The following is a 21,852-nucleotide window of genomic DNA, read 5'->3' as shown; positions in this document are numbered from 1 at the left end:
CTATAATGTTTTTTAAACTAAATTAAGATAAATAAAATTTGTGGTTGAAGAAATCCACTTTTAAATTCATCATTCTTGGTAATAACTTACATTGCGTGGCAATTTTGTTTTGATTTTAAAAATATTAGAGCTAATAAGGTTATAAATTTGAGCCTCACTTATGGTTTTAAACTCTTGAGAAAGTAACAATTATAATTATCATGTGCGATGCTAAAGTAGTCAGATTTGGTGTTTAATTCGATAAAAAATCGGAAAATTATATATACACTTAAATATATGCCAAATCAAACCATTATTAGCACATTTTTGTTCAATTTGTGAATTGAAGATGTTTACTCATAAACGAACACTTTTATGACCATGATATTGTGGATGCATGAATGTATTCTAACATTAGTTATTTGCTCATTTTATGAGCATTTTAGGCAGAAAAAAAGGCCTTTAAGGAAATTTATATAAAATTATTAAAAGAATTATTAATGATATTATTTTATTAATTTATAACATAAGAATTATCGCACATAGATCCGTTAAGTAAAATGAATATGAGATATATTTTCATGTAGGGCTAAAAATATGTATGTGCTCAACCAAATGGTCTACATTTAGATAAATATTTGGGTTTTGAATTTAGCATATGAATAGATTATATATTTCAGATAGAAACCATCAAGTACAAATCAGTCGCGATAAAATGCGCATTTATTTGTTTGGTAAAAATATGCACACAGGCAAATACTTAAATGTATTATAAATTTAAAAATAAATATGTTCAGAAATTTAAATTTTTATTAGAAGTGAGGGAATAAATATCAGCCCATCGTTCCGAAGATGCTTTACTTTGCACAACCATTAGCCGATGAAAAAACCAAAGATTCTATCAAAAAAATGTTGAAACAAGACGAAGTGAAATTTAAAAGAGGCATTAAAGCTTGTAAAAAAGCTTTAATCAATATAGTTGATACAATTAACACATTAGAGGTCCAAAAATCATCAAAAACGAGAAACTCGTTGTTAATAGTTGCAGGTGATATAACACCGCCAGATATGGTATCATTTTTTCCAGCACTTGCATGTGAAGCAAATATTCCGATTTTATTTGTTGAAAGGATGAAAGATCTGAAATATTCAAATGCTTATAAAAAGGAAACAACGTGTATTTTAATTGAATCAATTTCAAATAATTTAGAAGTATACAATGAAATTCTGGAAAGCACAAAGAATAGGCAAGTGTTTAAGTAAATTGAATTTTAATAAATTAATTTTATGCAATTATTCTATATAACTTTAAAATTGTAATTAATTAAATAATTTTGATTATTTATAAATGCCATATGTAATGACTTGGGATGGGGTGGTTACAAAATTCTATAAAAAAATATGTTGAGGTGTTAAAAATCCCGGACAAAGTATAAGCATACATGCAAGCTCTCACACACAGCAAGAAACTTGAACTCATCTCATTTGAGAGAAGAAGAGCAGCTGATGAGGATAGATCAGGGGAAGGTGTCAAAAGATGCATCAAGGAGTTGTGCAATAATTATAATGGGCTGATCACGTCTAAATAGATAAAATCGATAAAACTAAAATGTACCCAAAACAATAAAATTTGATTATTTTAAGGACACTTGAATTTATAATATTTGAGAGAAGGTGGGCTGACCGTAAGAATAGATAGAGAAAGTAACATTAAGAATTTTCGGGTATTCCTAATTAGCAAACATGCCTTAGCCAAAGTAAATAGTGATTTGACGAAGCTTAACCACAAATATAAACCAATAATTCTGATTATATTTATGTTAAGGAGCTAAGAACACCAGCGGAAGCATATTATTAAACAATAAGATTAAGGATTGCACTTATATCAAAAGGTCTTGAGAGTAGAATATGCTAAAGGAATGTTGTGGAGGAAATGAGCTAAGAACGATAATACCACACGCATTAGAGGAAAACACTTGAATCATAATTTTTCTAGTATAGAGGGCTATAAAGGAATTTTATAAGATTCAAAGAAATATAAGGCTTCTGAGGAAAATACTTGAAAAAATAATTTTTCAAAGTACAGAAGGCTTATAGGGGAGTATTATGAAGATGTTGATGTGCAAAGAAATATACACAATTTAAACCCCTTTAGAGGTGAAGCTTTATAGAGAAAACTTTCAAGAATACACTCAGATTGAGGTAAAAAAACTTAATCAGCTTTTATGTGCTATCAAAGGTTTTACTGATACAATTAAAAGGGAAGAATCAAATTAGCTCATAAATAAAAAAATAATATTGGAATAATCAAAAGGGTATGATGAAATTTAGGTACAATAATACAATTTCGACTGAAAATCCGAAATATCATTCATATTTTTCTCCGTTTTTTCTTTTATGCACCAAGATATGATTCAAACTAAGCTACAAATATGAATTTCAATTAGGTCATCTTTTTTCACAGCAAATAATTTTTTAAAACAAAATCTGTGTAATTACAATAATTCGAACCTAAATACCCAATAAAATTCAGAATAAAAATCCCCTCAAAAAATAATAATTTATTATTGGAAAAAAAAATAAAACGACAAATTATTATGTGTGTTTTAGGTTATCAAGTTGACAGTTTAATTCATAAGTAAACATAGTGTTTAGGAATATTTAGAGACATCATACAATTATTTCATAAATGTAGGAGATTAAACTTTTATGTATTTTAAAATCATCTAGATTATTATATATGAAAAACGAAATAAAATAAGTAAACTATATTAATTGGTTTAAATAAAAATTTTTTATTCCAAAGTCTAATATTCCTATAAAATTTATTGAAATTGGATATATTTTATTGAAATAAGAGAAAAAGATGTGGTCAAGACTATGAACATGATATACTCACATGAAATCAATCACGTTATGTTTGAAAAATAAATCATAAACTATAATACCAAAATAAATACATAAAAAAAGGCAATAGCATTTCTTTTGTAAGGATTTTTTATTTTTCCAAGATTTTGAATTGATATAATATAGCAAAACGACAATTTTTCATGTGCAAAATAATACTAAATTCTTTTAGGATTATGATCAAATGGACCTTGAACAAAAAATATATTTATAAAATGTTAAGTTTACAGGATTATACACATAAAACATCTACATGGTATAACAACTAAAAATCAAATTATACACCCAAGAAAAAAATCAAAATCGTTATAAATTCAATTCATATAAAGAAATTATATTGGGTTTGTGAATTTATAATAAATAAAATATTACACAAGCATAAAAATATTTTACACAACAGCAGCAGCTGTAATCAGAAAAATAAATTTTATTACTATACTTTCTATGATCGATAAAGCACAAAAAATAAAACAGTTTTATGCAAAAAAAGTTTCTCTATTGCGATTTTAAAAAAGAATAATGCAATAATTTTAGAACTTGGAGATATTTGCAATATTGATTGAAAAAGATATAAAAAATACTCTATTATAGAAAAGCTGTCGGTCTTATTAAAGTTCATTCCCTCACTAAAACCTTAAAGTATAAAAAATATACTGTGTAATATATTTGTACGGGGTTTATGATTTAAAAAAAATTGATAGCTTAAATTGTCTTGGCTTAAAGAAAAATAAATAGGGCTGAAGTTTAGATTCTAGAACAAAATTTTAGAGTTCCATGTGTATAGACTTATAAAGAATATATACAAATTTAGATTTCGTATTATATGAAAAGAATAAACTAAATCTGAATTTCGTATTATATATAAATAAAATACCCAAAACAAAATTTTATAAGATTTGAAAAGAATATACCCAAAATTAAATTTTGTATTATTAGAAAGGAATATACACAAATATGAATTTTGTATTATTAGAAAAGAGTATACACAAATCTGAATTTTGTATTATTAGAAAGGAATATACACAAATATGAATTTTGTATTATTAGAAAGGAATATACACAAATATGAATTTTTTTTATATGAAAATAAATTCCAATAAAACATTATCACCATATTAACCCTTTTAAATTTATTTCCAATTACATAAAACAAAAATACATACAGATAACCTCATCCCCTCTTAAAAAAATTTATTTAATTAAATGAAGCTTTTAAAAGACGCTAAAAGTCATTTAATAACAGTTTAAATAGATTTTTTCATAAATTATTATTTATCTTGTATTTTTATGGGTTAAATGACCATTTAAATTATTTTTTATAAATAAATTGGAACCATTGTTTCTTTTGTGCGTAATATAATTGGTACGATAGCATTTATTTTGATATGGTAAAATATTTTATGCATAAGCTTTAGAGTTATAGCTATTTGATGCATGAAAAATAGTCTTCGCACCGGATTGTTATTTTCAAAAAAATATTATAGCATGATACTTTGTTGTAAATATCTAAATAAATTACACAGACCATTATGGTTAGTTAGAATTTGTTGACTACCAATATTTGTCTTTATAAATCGACCTTATTATAAGAATAAAAATTTAAATATACAATTGTATATCAAGAAATGCACATTTTCATCAACAAACACTTACAAGTATCCTAAGAACAATTTTATTTTATAAATAAATCCTTTTATTATTTCAAAATAACCTTAGAATATATTTATAGGAAACTAAATTTACCCTTAAGAAATAACCCATAAGTTAGAACGTGTGATTTCATATTTAAAAAGGCTTAGGATTATTTTTACTCAATAATAGGTAATTAAGTGCTTAATTTTATGCCTTGAAATGTATATTTATGAGTCGAAAGAGGCGAATACAGACAGAAATATTCTTTGTAGTTTAAATATAAAAAATATAAGATTTTAAATATAAAATCTGTGTCCCACATCTAAAGCCAAGAATTCGAAACTATGTATAAATTTTGTATAATATAAAAGTCAAATATTTAGTTTATCAAAGGGCTAAAATGATTAGAATATATTCATTTTTTTCTTTAGTGGTTAATTTAGTAGTGTAATTTTAGATTTTATCTTCAAGAAAGACGTGATTGATTTGCCAAAGGCATACTAAGATCTAAAATATTAGCTATATTCTCTTTTATTACATGTTCTTCAATATTTATCCTCTTTTAAAGACCATAATCAAGAATTTCCCCCAATCGTATAGTTTGTAAATATGTCACAATTTGGTTTGTAACCACGAGTTTTTAACAATACTTTTAATGAAATTATTTACGCCACAATCCCATGTTATGATATATGATATAATATTTGTCTTACACTTGTAGATTAATGAATAATAAATTTATTCGAAAGGGTTATAATAAATTTATTTAAACTTCTTGCATCTTTTTCTTCCCGTGAACTTACTATCATTGCCGACTTCAAGACCTTTTCTCTTCTGTCTTTCTTTTATTTTCATTATTCTAGCTTTTACACCGTATAACTTTTTGGACCTTTCGACGGTCGAAGGTGTTTTTTGTTTAATATAATGTGTTGAAAGTAAAAGATAAGATTTTTTATTTCTTCCAGCCCCAACATTAATCATATCTGGAAAAAACCCAGCCTTTCTTGCAGAATTTATGAGTATATCCACCTGTTCTTTATTTGAAGATCCATACCATTGAAACACAGCATTTCCATTGATCTTAAGAACAGATTTACAACTATTAAAAAGCGACAAAAATGTCCTTTTTGCTTCATATAGCGAACGATTGTGAAAAAGCCATTGGATACAACTTATTGAGATTATGTGATCAAAAGTTCCTGGCTTGAAAGGTAACTCATAAGCGATGTCTAATATTATTTTTGCCTCAGGGGCTCTTAGCAACTTTTTATTTTCATCAATAAATACATGCCCAATTCTTTCGTTATTCAATTTTTTTTTCAAATTCTCGGTATCCATCTTTTCCAATTCAAATTTGTCGCAAAACTGAAGACTTTCATTATTAACCAAAGGCAAATTAAAATTTTCTTCACGAACACTCTCATATAATTCCTTTTCGTGTGAAATACTATCATTCGAATCTATATCATCATATTCTTCCTCGTATGGGCTTTCCATATCTTCTGAATCTTCACCATCGCAAATTTGCATAAGCATTTCCTTGGAAACATCACATCCGATCCATAAACCCCCTTTCCGTGAAATTTCTCGCCCACTCATTCCAGTCCCACACCCGAGATCCAAAAAAATGCGTTGGTTCTGTTTGTTGTAATTCGAAGACGCATCTTTTTTTTCGATTCCTAGAACAATATCAATTGCAGTCTCAGTTAAGTCTCGTTGTATTTTTTTGAGCCGTGTTGAGTTTTTATATGTTTCTGCATTCTCTTTGTAGTGTATTTCGGGTGGTTGTGCATAATCTTCTGGTCTCGTCATTTTTCCGAATTAATTGGAAAGGATGATATAAGATGATAATTATATGGCTACAACCAAATTGGATTGAAATGATTAAAATTGTGAATAAAAATTTTATTTTTATTATTTAGAACACAATTGAACCATAATAAATTCTATAATACTAAAAACGCTTTGCTTTTGATATTTCATAATTACATAAATTTATTCATGGGCTAATTTGATTTTCAGCCATTTAATTTTTTAAAGAAAAACATGTAACTGCTCTACAGTAGTATATACTTAATGCTTCTTTCGGCCTTATCATCTAAACAATTTCACATGCAGCTTTTTCTCTTTAAATATTTATTAATTCACGATTTTCATCAGTTCTATTATTTGTGCTTCTGTTGAATTACCAACACTTTATATAATATTTTGAATATTAATATCTGTTATTCTGTATACTGCAATTTGTGCTTATGGTGGAACTACAGCCTCTTATTATAATATTTTAAATTATAACATCTGTTTTTTATATTCTACAGTTTTTGCTCCTTTTCTGTTCGATTACTAACTCTTTAACGTTTATTATAATAATCACATTATTTATTTATGCTTTATTTTATCATATTTTTAGAGTTAATCAAGAAAGCCACAAAAAAAACCACTTCTCTTAAATTATTTTTGCTTCTATATAAATAAACATTCAAAGATTAAAAATTTAGCGTTAAGCTTACTATTTTTTATTTAACATCATTTTCAATTTTATCTAACATAATATCGAACGATTTTATAGTTTTTCAAAAAACAAATCCCATTTTGTATTATATTTAACCTTAATATCAAATAAATTGACGCAGTCCCACCAAAATGTATGGCGGTAGGCAGACTGTAATAAAATGTAAATAAAAAAAAAGATTATAAGATTCCTGCGTTTTGCAGCTCTTTATATAAAAAGAAGATTATATATCGGAATGAAAATTACAAAGGCTGATAAAAATATTACTTTAATTAATATTTAAGCTTAGGAAGCAAATAAATGGTCTTAAAAACATAAAATAACAGATATTTAGCAACAAAATAGAAATATTTTATTATTATTGACAATTTAAAACACATTGATGAATAATTTGGGGGAAATATATTTAATGCGGCTATTATTACAATAATTACAAGAATATAAACTTAATAGCAAACTTGATCCGAAAAATTAACATTATATTATTAAATTCATTTTTAGAAACTTTTCGTGATTCCAATCTTATTTATAAAAAACAATATAATTGTGAGCAAACATTACTGGCATTCATTCAATAAATCTATTATGTAGAAATTAAAAATTAAAATTCGAGCAAGTATTTATATTATTTATCGGAAAATTTTTTTAGATTTGAAAAATTCCGGGTTTTTGTTTCCCCCTTTGATATTTATATGCAGTTTTGTCTCTTTGTTTTATAACACTATTCGGGTTAGTGTTTTCTAATTTTAGATAAAAACGTGGGTAAAGGGCTAACCATGAACTTTAAATTTCTTGATAAAATAAATTCTAATTCTTTTATATTAACTTTTTTGCCCCTAATAAATTTTATTTATTCATAAAAAATATATAAACATCACATATCTTACATAAGTAATAAAATAAAGGTTTTTGGCATATAATTATAAAACAAATCCTACTCTCTGTGTAAATAAATTTGTTTTCATACATTTATTTCAGGGTGCATTTTTCTTTAGTATTTTTATGTTTGCTCGCCCCAAACTTTATCTTGTCTTACAAAAAATATTTGAACTGTATCTCATAAATTTTTTTCATATATAAATAATTTATTTATGCATCTTATAAGCTAAAGAGAATAGATCAAGTTCCCCCTCAAGTGTTTTGTAAGCGCGTACGCATCAGTTTCGGTTAGAATTCATAGATTCAAAATATTCGACTTGTGAAACAAAGTATTTACATCGTGTATTATCTGATAAATAGAAACTTTGCAGATCAAATTGGAAATACATTATTTAATATAAAATTTTAAAATTTTTCAGAATCTAAAAAACATTTATAGAATGATTTTGCAAAAGATTTTTTATAGAATGAATAATAAAACTTTATATTCTAAGAAATCCGATTACATTTCCACATATATTTTTTATTCCCTCATATTTATTTTATTTTTAGATCCTTATTAAAAAAACGATCATTAATCAAATAAGAACTTACCAGTATAATATATTGTACTATTTTTGACAACAAAAACTGTTTTTTTTATTTCTTTCTTATAGGAACTAGAAGCACAGCAATTATTTAGTGAAATTATTGATCATTTTAGCATTTAATTAATCAAAAATAAATATATACAACCAATAAAAGTTATAAAATATAAAGTTACAAGAAAAATCAGAAGATTAGAGATAGTTTATGTATTTTAAAATTCTTTTTAAGAAATATTGTGGAGGATTATAATCGCTTTCATCGAATAAGTTTATAAAAACATCATTTTATGCTATAAATGTATGGTTTTATATATTCAATTATATTGATATCGTTGTAATTATGCTAGAATTGTTGAATATTTTAGCAGAAAAATAAACTGGGGTTTGAAGATTGACTGTTACCCCTCTTTAAGTCAATGGATAAAACCAGTATTTATAAAATATATATTTAAGTTTTAATAGCTTAAAGATTGATAAAAAATGTTTTTTCTTGTTAGTCTGTATTTCCAAGCTCAGAAATTAAAATTTCGAATGATTTTGTAATATGCATGATTCTTCCCCTAAAATCCTTTAAAAATAGCACTCTTGTTGAAATTTACCCTTCAATAATTATAAATATGATATTATAAACTGGAAAATACATATTAAATTTTTTTCTTAATTTACTCTAATCTTAGATCTATTCGTTTGACGAAGATTGTTAAATTACATTTTATAGATCTGTTAACATTTTAAAAATAAAGATAATGCGCCTCGAAAATATATTAATATAATTCATAGTTCTTTTTTAGCTTTTAAATCTCAAGATGCCAATTTATACGCAAAAAAGACAAGTAATTTATATATGACCTTTATCATAATTACCACTGGCTCGAATGAATTTCATGCAAATTCTTTAATGATGATTTTAAAGGATATAAAACATAAGAAGATGCTAAAAGATACTAATATTTTAAATCAAACATCGACTGAATTAAAGGAGGAATTGAAAAGTGAAAATGATATATGGAATAGGGTAACAGTTATGAGAAAAGGTGATATAAGTAGGGGGTTCAAAGCTGATAGGATAAAATATCAAAGTTTAAAATATATTAGAGAACAAAAAATAAATCTTGTGAGATAATTTGAATAGTACAAAAGTTGCGAGGATCTCTTGTACAATACGGCCCTAATAGGAAGTAAAAGGATATTTACATATATGCTATTTTTATTATTTAAAGCTTTATAATTTATTTATCTAAAAATTACGTGCATCGAATTTCTAAAAGAAAAATTTTGAAGCAAAAGATTGATGTTTATTATATTTAAACATATTTTATTGTAGTATATTGTCCCCTGCAGGCACTAACGTTATAAAGTATATGCAATTTTTTTATAGAAATAAACTTTCTAGCGTCAAAAAAAGCTATATGCAACTTTATTGTAAACTTTTAAAATTATTTTTTAAAGAGATTCAAGTCTTCTAATTATGTCCATTTTGTTCTGTTTCTATATTAGATGACAAGGTTGAGACCATTATTTATACGCACAACTTTATTACTATGAGTAGATGTAATTGCGTCTTTGCTTCCTAAAGTATGATAAAAAATTTTGTGTAAAATTGGGTAGATATATAATACCTTAGACATACATTCCAACTATCAGGATAAATTACACTATATAGTTCCACATATATTTCAATTATTTTCTTTATTGCCAAAATTATGTTTTAATAACAGAAACCCCGTTAAAAAAAGTATTTAAGTTATTTCCATATCTAAAACACAAAACCCCTTTATTCGGTATTCAGAGTCATACTTCCGCTTTTCGTTTATTAAACTTCTGCAGCCAGACCAGATACAGTAATTTTTGCTTTTTTTTTGAATAATGCTTAAAAAATATTTCTTCAATGTCCTGTCTATTCACAGCAGTTTTTATGGTAATCCTACGACGTTTACAATTCTGATTCTGAAATTTTAAATACATAACCAATTTTTTTAAGACATATATTTTACTTACATCTATACATTTATTTTTTAATTGAAAGTGCTTGAAATTCTCCTAAATTTCTCAAATTTTTTTTTTGTTAGAACCTTTGATTTTTAGGTTTCTATAGTGATTTTTCTTTTTTTGATAGATGATATGCTTTTCAATTTCATTATAAAGGGACAATTTTTATTTTTTTTATCATTCAAAAAGCGTATAAAAATAATCTTCAATGAAATACTTTCTGAACATTAAAAGTTTATAAAATTTGATTTAATTAAATTCTAGATTTGTTTCATTATTCGGGCCGCTTTGTAAACTTCATCCATTATTGTATCGGGCTTTAATCTACTTAGCAAAAGAATGTTGAAATTATTTCAGATAATTTTGAATCTATTCATACACTAGACTTTCAAGGCTACATGCAATGCTTATTTTTGCCTCATATTTTATATTGATTGTTGAAATTATTCGTAATATCTTTCCTTGAATAACTTTCAAGTTTAAAACTTATATTTACTTATGCTTTGTACTATGACATACAAATTAACTATTGGCTGAGAATTTGATTTTTTTACAATTAAAAAAAATATGGATTGAATATAATTTACATACTCTACAAACTTTTAATATATATGGTAAATTATTCTTATTAAAACACAAAGAAATTTTTGAATAATGTTATTTTATGTGATTTTGTTTAGTATAAAAATATGGATAATTTATGTATTTAAATTACATTTTTTTTTTAATTGGTAATTTTATTGTGAACCTTAATGCAAAAATTTGCTAAGATATATTATTTTTTGAAAAATGACATTTTGTGCCTTAAATTTCAAGATATAACCATTTTTTTTTATAAAATCACCGTTTTTCAGAATTATGGATTATGTTTCTAACATCATTAAAACATTCATGCAATTTAATTTTTTTGAGAACGTGTATCTTGCTTTTATAATCAGAATAAAATTTTTGAATTTTCAGGTAGCAGAAAAAATAGTTGAATATATAGTCGCATTTATATATAAAAGATTTAAACGCCCATAGGGAAGAAATCTACATGATACATTGCTAAAGAAGCATAAAAAAATAATAATGGATATATTGCAAATCATAATTCTCGATTCATTTTACAAGGAAAGAAATTAGCATAGCTGTCATCATGGGATTTTATAGCCCATGAACAAATAAATTTATACGATGGCAGCTTAATGATTTTATTCTTTATATAATATATAATACACCTTTAGAAATATATATTTGTATAAAGCCATAAGGGCCCAACTTACTCTTTCAGATTATTTAACAGCTGAAAGTTAATAAAAAGCAATCTTTTTTATAAATATTTATATAATAAGAGCAAATTAAGAATCAAGTCTCATATTGATATCATCTTAGGATTAAAGTTTACATGAATCAGATTATAAAATATATTTTTTAATATACAAACCAACTGTATCATTGTCTCTGAATACATATTTTAGGACTTTTTTTAAATAAAAGAGACTGTAAAAATTTCTTAATTCTTTTGTTTATTACCACATAATTATATATAAGATCTAGAAATCTCGAGTTCCAGAACTTAAAATAGTATGTTCATTTAAATTATAATAATTACAATTTTTACTATATTAGTAGTATTTTAAATAGTAGTTAAGGATAAAAAGCTCATATTTTAGAGATTTTTTTGAAATTTTCGACAGATTCTCTAATATCCAGATTTATCACAAATGTGTAGATCTTTAATTTAGAATTATTCTAGCGATTGGAAGATTCCCTTGCTAACAATTTTTCCTATTTTTACCAAAAATTATTATAATATATTTTAATTTTTTTACGAATTTATTATATTTTTTTATATTTTAACTACAGGTTCTACAAAGCTTAGATTTCAGACACAGTTTTTGTTACCATATATCTCTAGGCAACATAAAGAAGAAACAATAATTGCATATAATGAAGAGATATATTCGGATATAAAATAAAATTTCCCGATGGTCACAGTTTTTATAATAACAGACAAAAAATAGAAAATATATTCTTATTTCTTTTTACATATCAATAAATATATAAGACCACATCCACTTATTAGATATTTGTTTATGGGTTAATTTTCTTTTTATCGATTTTATCTATTTAGACGTAGTCACCGTGTTGTGGATATTGCAAAACTCTTTGATGCATCTTTTGACACCTTCCCCTGATCTATTTTCATCAGACAACATCTATAAATCAAAATTATATATAAGTAAAAAAACATCTAGAAGTATTTAAAAAGGAATTTATGTGCAAATTATTATATTTATCATGGTCTTTAATCTACAAATAACATTATATTAAAGCTGTAAAGATTCTTGATTTCATTCTTTTTTGACATTTCTAAATAATTCATACCCTTCCTTAGCTTCAATAGTAATTAAATTATCAGCCTCAATTTCAAAATCAAAAATCAATTTTTGATATGCTAATAATTTCCAAAAAAATACTTGCATGTACCCATCCCATTTCTGACTTAAATGTATATATTTTTCATAATATTCATAAGGAATTATTGGAGTAGCATTTGACTTCATCAATTGTACCATTTCATAATATTTTTCATAATCCAATCTTTCTATTACATAGTGCAGTTCACATTTATCATCAACAATTTTTATATTTTTTATGCTAATAATTTCCTGAATAAGGGACAAATCAATACGACTTTTTTGTAAATAAGTACTAAAATTGTGAGAATATATTTCGTTTTTCATAAAATTAGAAATGAATTTCATTATCTTTTTGATTTCGTTTTTTACTACAAAAGATACAAACACAGCAATAAAAGTTGATGCCTCGATATTTTCATCAATATAAACGATTTTATCATAAAAAATAGCCAATAGTAAATATTCCTTGAACTCATATGCCTCCAAGATTCTAATAATAAGTTCAATAAGCTCATTTGTATTTGAAGTATAAAAAACAGAAACCAGAAATCTTAGTACATCTTTTGCCACATCTAAATTAGTAATATAATTTAACATCAACCAACCTGTATATATTTTGTGATTGGATTTAACATTTTCTAAATAAAATATTAAATTGAATTCCAACTCTGCTGATAGTTTGGAAATTAAAAATTGTTTCTGCGTTGGATACTTCAAAAAACATTCGAAATTAGATTCTTCCATTTTAATTTTATCCTTGTTTTCTTGATTTTTACTTAACTTAAAAACATGGTAAAATCTTTTATAAACAAAATCTCTTCCAAGAACTTTAGCAAATTTATCTTCCTGCATATTCACATTTCTAAGAGCAAAATTATGGAATCGTATATCATTTATAAAAAAGAAAATGATAAAAAAGTCACTACTTTTCGGAAACTTGGCATTTTCTTGGATAAAACCATCAGAAAAGAAATCCAAAATATCAATAACGTCTTTAATGTTCGGAATGTTAACGAGTCGTAATAAATTTATTATTAATGTGTCGAGAAAATTGGAATCTGACATATTGTAGGCGCTGTGCAAATATCTTAGACTTTTAAAAATATTTTGAACGCAAAAATCCTGCATATAAATTGCTTTGCCTTTGAGTAGCCTTTTTAAAATAGATATGAATAATGATAGATTATCTTGAGTGTGTGAAACAAGATGATTTATAATTTCTTGTGTTGGATTCATCAAACAGCTATAAATTATAAAATAAGTATATTCTTTATGTGTCGTTGATGTAATATTTTGTGGTGGGAAAGTATATGTTTTACCTGCAGTTTCAATATCAGAAATTAAGTCATCGGAATCAATTATATTTTTGGACAACATAAGTGGGTCAAAAAATATGATGGAATTAAAACAAGGTTAACAGATAGTAAAAAAAGGAATCGAAAAAATATTTCATGTAGGCACAGAGGTAATAAAATAAACACAGAATAATTTAATTTGTTGATATATGATCAATTATACTAAACGTAGGTAACTCTAACATTGAATTAATTACCATTTAAGAATTCTAATAGAAAGAAAAGTAAACAACCAGACATTTTACAAAGTAATATGGTCCCAAAATTTAAAGGACAGTTTAAATCTATATAAAAATTTATAGAAGTCTTTTTTATTTTAGAAGTAAAAAAGTTTAGACCTATTCGTTTTAATGGAGATTCAGTCAAAAACCAATTAATGTAAAACATGAATTAATTTACAAAAGCATGTTTACTTTTTAAAAATTGATGCAGTATGTTAGATTATCAGATTTACTTTTTAAAAATTAATGCAGTATGTTAAATTATCAGATTTATTTTATTTTTAAATTAATTTTGATATTGTAATTTTAGATTTTAGCTTAAAGTATACCAAATTGATTTACTTCCCATAGTTACATCATATATAGACTCGTCGCTATATATTCTTCTCGATCAACTTCTTCCTTACCTACACTCTTTTCAAAACCTATTTTTCAAGTATTTTCATCAATACGATAGCTCGAATATTAGTCTCGATTTGGTATGAAACTTCGTATTCTTTAGATATTTTTATGCTATTTTGTTACCATCCCATGTTCAGATAAACGGTAAAATCACTTAGATTATCATAACTAACTAACTAACTATAAATAAATAAATAAACTAACTAAATATTTTATAAAAAACTAGTTAAATTAATAAAAAAAAACTAATTTAACCGTTTTCTTATAAATTATATTTTTATAGCCTAATTTTATCCAGAAAACTTGTTACTTGACCTTTCTCTTATACAAGATATAATGTTATTGATATAAAGCATCGAAGCAATCTTTCTTCTATGTAAAATGAAATTCAAATAAATTTTTTGCATTGATTAAAGGTTTCGATTTCAATAAAATCGTATACTATAGATCTAATAATAAGTATACAGATATATCTGCCTAAGTTATACCCTATTTATTGTATCAAGGATATTTATTATTAGAATCCAAAGCTTTCTATCAACATTTCTTGATAAAATTCTAAATTTTAAAGCAATCTTTATTTCACAGATCATATAGTTTCTTAACAATATTCGCTAGTATATAATGAATAAAACTTCCATATTTAATTTTAGAAAGTTTTTTCTATACATGATTTTATTAATTTGTTCTTCTACAAAATATTATGCCCAGGCTTGTAAAAAATAAACTTTTAATAATTTATTTGAAATATAAATATTCAAAATCAGCAAAAAAAATCTATATTATTCTTATTATTGCTTATTGTTGTTTTTATGTACCATAATGTTTTTTATTCTGCTAATGATAATATTATAATATTTAAATTTTATTACTTATAAAACTTTAAATTTTATTAGATAACGATGAATCTTAACATGAATGGTGTGATTACCCAGGATCATAAAAGGTACATGAAAGAGCATGAAGACATCTACCAAATCGAGAAATATATCTAAACCAGAGTATACATGAAAGTACTTGATATAATGGGTTTTGAAAAGTGTATAACTATCGAAAACGATGCTATATCTTGCGTCTAGTCGTGAGTATCTATATCATGCGTAGAATGGAAATAATCAGGTTAATATTGAATTAAGAAAAAATCAGAAGACACAGTATAAAAATTAAACTAAAAATAAAATCTTTAGTATAATAATATGTTTTCTATTTGATCTACAATATTTCAATTTGATAAATTATGATATATATTATTGATACTTCTTTATATCACCAGCCTCACATAAAACATGTGCAATATAGTAAAGATACCAAAAGTAGTATGCAATAAATGTAAGAAAATCCACTACTAAAATAAAAAATGCAGTTCTATGTTAGGCGAGAATGTTGAGAAAGCAGACTTATATACGAAAGAGCATAAAAGTACGTGGAATAAATAAGAAAACTGAAGAAGCACCGAAAAAAATACACAAGGAAGGTATGCGACGAAATAAAAAAGATCATTGATAGAAAATTGACGTTCTTTAAGCAATAAAAATAAATAAGCAAAATATACGAATATAGACAAATAAATTATAGCAATATGCTAAGAGAAAAGAATTTACGCAACAAATATCCAGTTTATAGTCAACAGAAGACATTACTCGATTCTATCATACAAAAATCAGAATCTGTAAGTAAAGCAACCAAGAAAAGTATAAAAAAATTTTAGTCAAAACCTTACGAACTAAACAATTCCAAAACATATAATTTTGTAGAATATCAGTGTCTTAACACTCTGGGGAATATACTAAAAATTGCTTAATTTCCGCAATCAAATTCTTGATATATTGAATTTTTTTGATTAAAGTAAAAAGCTGCTAAATTCGACAGAAATCATAATAAAATTATGTCATAAACGACGAACTTACGCTCAACATTAGATTAAATGTATATATTGTTATTCCTGACATAAAAAAAGGATAATAAATGGTGTTTTATAGTAATCACATATTTAATATATAAAAAAGATGCATATAATGGATCTGAATCACTATCTATAACATTTATTTAAACATATACGAACTCTTAATCAATATGGTGAAGATTATTCTTTTACGCGACGCAGAATATGGAAGTCTTTTTATTTAAAATCAATGTGCGAAGGTCAAAGAGTACAAGGCGCTAAGAAACAGACCATGAAAAAGTTGCTTTTAACATTAAGCAAAATCACAAATGATATGTAAAATGAAATTTTTTAAAAAAATACGTCACAATACATCAAAAATACTTATTATAAAGTTAAAGAAGGCTTAACACACAAGATTGGCGATAAAATATATAATATCACTTACAATATAACCCAATTCATTCCTTATAATAAACTCAAAAAAATAAAAATAAAATAATTCATCAAGAAGGGTATTTATTCCTGCTTTTTTCTGATGTGTATGGAGCTTATAAATCGAATATAATACTCAATCCACCACAGGTTTTTATCCTCATAAAAGGCATATAATTCAATATGAATCACATTCTATTTATCGGTGCAGTGAGATCTTGATAAAAGACGACCAGACCAGACATAAAATGAAAAGTGAAGCTGCCCATTCTTTTATATGTAGGATTGTAAATAAACACAGAAATATCAGCAAAAATATTATTAAAAGCACAGAAACTGCTTTATTTTTACGTTTTAACCTAAAATTACATAAAAAATTTGTATTTTATTGCACGTTGCTTATAAATAAAACCTAAATAAAACATTACATATGGTACGAAGTTTATGTAAAAATACAATGCACAGTAAAAACGTAGTTGATTCTAGATATTTATATAAAACATCACTAGTTCTTAATTATATAATGAATTTCTGAAATTAGAACCAGTAGATTTTTGAAGATTAGATGATGATGTAGTAAATCTATTATTGACCAACACTTCATATCTAGAATTATATATCAAAGATAGATTATATGTATAAAGAATTTAAATATAACACAATTCAAAAAACACAAAGGGAAACAATCGAAAGTTATTACTGCAGTAGAAAATAACAAATTTATATGCCGAAGATACATCGCCAATAAGGGTGTCGTACACAAAAAAATATCGATAAACACGGCACATTGCCCTTGATCAACAAATTTTTAATTGCAAAACACAATCGCGTGAAGGTGGGCATTTAATCTCCGTTTCAAAAACAAAATAAAAAATTATTCATTATTTTACCAGAATTTATGCTGCATCAAAAAAATTTCCATTTATACGATTACATAACGGAAATACTACATCTTCTTAAAAATCTAACAGAACGGGATAAAAAGAGCATAGAAGTAGTCAGAATCTACTTCATCACGCAATAAAAATATTTAAAAATATAAATTAATTAATGTGTTTATCGTAATAATCTTTTTAAAAATTTGATCACCTTGAAACAAAATGTAAAAAAATTCTTGGCCATGATTACACAAAGAGGGTAAATAAAATATAGGATATCTTTACTTCAATCTAGAGAGAAAAAATACTTTTTAAAAAATATAATAGTTTTTATACGAGCGCCAAAGATATTATGAAAAAAATTTCTATGATAAAAGTAGATACATAATTAGACGGACATATAACTACCTAGTGATTGCTCTGATTTAGACGAATAAGGTAGATAAATGCATCACCTTAACAAAAATAAGTGTAAATAGTATATATAACATAAACATCGTCGTAAACATGAAACAAATATAATTTATATGCATCTGATACGGCATTAAAAAACAAATCAAACACAAAGATAATAAATCCAATGTCATACAATGAAATATCAGCACGATTTCATATAACTTACATGTTATAAGCAGAATTTACAAACCAAAAAAAAGCTTATATTAAAAAAACAAGACTGAACAAAACCCTTGAACTAATAGATTTTTAAAGAGAAGGGTATCAAAGAACATGCAAGAGAAAAGGATTTGCCAAGATTATAAAAATTTAGATTTGTAAGAAAATCTATCAAGTTAAGCTTTGAGAAAAAAGTAAAATTACAATACAAAACTTAACTTATAAATAAAAATCACTTAAAAAAATATATATAAAAATTTATTTTAAATTTATTTCAACAATAGTTTCTCATTCTATCTATTGTAAAATTAAATTTTACATTTTGTAAATTCATGTATAGGAGGCCAATTTAGTTGAGCAGAGCTCGAATCAGTTGCCTGATATGCAACCGCAACCCATCCTCGAATTCATATGAAGTTACTAAAAACAATAAACCTAAAATGAAGCCGTCTGCGAATAGAAAGTAAAAGCATAAAAGGACAAATGAGCTGAGAAGTAATTAGGGGTCTGCTGTGCTAGACGCCGAAAACGAGGCTGAAAATTCACTTAAGCCTGCTCCGCTATGATACGATATGGGTAAGTGTAGTAGCAAAATTTATAAATGTGGAGGTAGATAGAATCATATCTTCCTACAAAAAGCCCTTCACCTTCTAAAAATTTAAAATCCATAGATATCAAAATATCAACAGAAAAATGAAAAATCACACACGGGGGTGCAACAGATAAAAAAAGTATCTAATATCCTTAAAAAATTTCCATTCAATCAATCCTAATATTTCGTTAATAGAAGTTTATTCTTTGCTTTATTGATTACAATATTTTCATAAGATTTCTACTGTACCTTAATTTTTTTATTTTAGAAAAAAATATCATCATTTGTTTATTTTATTTATAAATAACTATTATATACATTGATTTTTTACAGGTTTTAGTGCTTACATATTTCTAGAGCGAGTGACATAATGTTTTATTTAATTAGAAGATAATATTTTTTAAATTAAATTCGTATAATTTACATATAATATTTATCATTAATATCAGTAGTAGCAATCAATGGAATCTTCCAAAATGAATACACTCACTTGATAATTTCACATAATATTACAAAATTTTGTGGTAAGGATATTAGTTATGTAAAACCATCACAATTTTTAGTCTATTATCTATTCATACTAAACACTATTCAATGCTTTTTTACAAATTTATATATGCGAAAGAAATTTTTAAATAGAATATAAGGTGATATAAAGAAGCACTAAAATCTTCACCGGCTGTTTTTTTTTTTGAAAAAAAGCATTTCTGATATGCTTGACTACTATATAAAATTATTTTTAACAAAACAAAAATGATGTTAAATGGGAAATTCTACATGAATTCGATTGTAAGAAATTTATCTGTATCAACTGATCTGACTATCTTTCCTGGAACATCCACGACAAGATTTTTAGGATTTTAATTTATAATTCACTGTTTTTTTTTGCAAATATAAGTAATTTTATTTGTATAGAGATTTTATTCAATCATCTGGATATAATAGTATTTCATTTTAGATATGATAAAACTATAATAATTTGTTCATATTTATCTTCGTTTCCAAAGCTTAAATATTGCATTGAAATTTTTCTAACAGTCTTTTATATATTCCGTCGACTTGTATATTTTTATGTACAAAATAAAAGAACTTCATTATAGACCTGGTTTGATTAGGAGCAAAATAAAGAGTATTATGATTATGTTTGATTTCAATATTCGAATTATTTCAACTTTCTTTTTTCGTATTACTTTCTGTACGGTAATAAAATTCCAATATTTCCATATTATTCTTTGAAATACCGATCCAGCATTCTTGTATGTGTGAATATGGGCCTAAGCCATAGGATCCAATTTATAATTTACTTTATTTGGTTTTAAACACGTAATCTTGATTTAAATTATTTTACTCAATATTTCATATATATTGAATACGTACGTCATCATAAAGTATGAAGAGAAATTTTTATTTTAAACACAGCCACAAATCCAAAATCTGCAATAGGATCTCAATTCGAGATCGAAAATACAAAACCTGGCTTAAAAAACATAGTACTTATAAAAAACCATTTACAAACCATAAATTTGTTAACGCGTGTTATGTCATACCTGAGAAGTATCTTCAACACCGCCTAGTACAAACGGATACAACAGTTGCTCATCAGAAATTTTTACACACAATACATTTTTTATTATTCCGTTTTCTAAGATGCAAACGAAAATTTATATCGTTTTACTTTAGTTACTTCCTTAGGCTTTCATAATTTATATTATCTATATTCATTATTGTGAATTCAAATCTACAAGATAAAAAACCGTATATACTAATTTTTTTCAACATAAACTTTGTGTATTTATTTTATTTATATCCAAATTTATAGTTGTACTTAAAAGTTTTTGTTCTTGGGAACAACTTGCATTATTTCTTATACACACAGCGTATATACTTTCAGCTATCTTATCCTCTACAAAGTCTTCTTCAAATTTTCTCCTTCTTTTGAGACCTATTAATTCAAGAGTTTTTCTCAATCCCAAGGTTTGAATATATGCCTCAACCTGGTTCTTGACATCTAGTTCCTTTGAACCCTTTTATATTATCGTGTCTCCACACCGTCCCATGTTATAACATATGGGATAATTTTTGTCTTGCACTTGTATATTAATAACATTCAGATGCTAGTAGATCATATTTTCTCAATTTTTCGTTTTCGGCTATGTTTATATTGTCAATACTTGTCACGCCAATTTCAATCTGAATAGTGTAGTTCTTCTTTTTGTCATATACAAAATATCAGGCCTGTCATTCGATAGCTTGATGTATGTTTTTATTCTTGTATCTACTTTGATCTCCGCGAATTCGTTTTACATTATTTCTTGTACAGGGTGTCAACGGATTTATTTGATTTTTTTTGGAATTGTATTTTCTCGCCAACATATAGTAAATATATCTTAAAATATCGTTGTGCCTTCTTTATTGTCATGATCGCGCACGTAATTCTACATCTGCTTGTCAAGTGATCGACTGTTTACAAACAGACATTACAGAGACGACATCTTGATCCTTCTCTTGTTTAAAATAGGCTTTCTTTTTCTAAAACAGAACCTAGTTTCTTCAGATGGTCTGATATTAGCATTTTGTAGCCA

Source organism: Rhyacophila brunnea, unplaced genomic scaffold, assembly GCF_057557595.1.
Source record: "Rhyacophila brunnea isolate RB1 unplaced genomic scaffold, BYU_Rbru_1.0 scaffold_110, whole genome shotgun sequence".
Taxonomy (NCBI): domain Eukaryota; kingdom Metazoa; phylum Arthropoda; class Insecta; order Trichoptera; family Rhyacophilidae; genus Rhyacophila; species Rhyacophila brunnea.
This window is presented reverse-complemented; position numbering follows the sequence as displayed.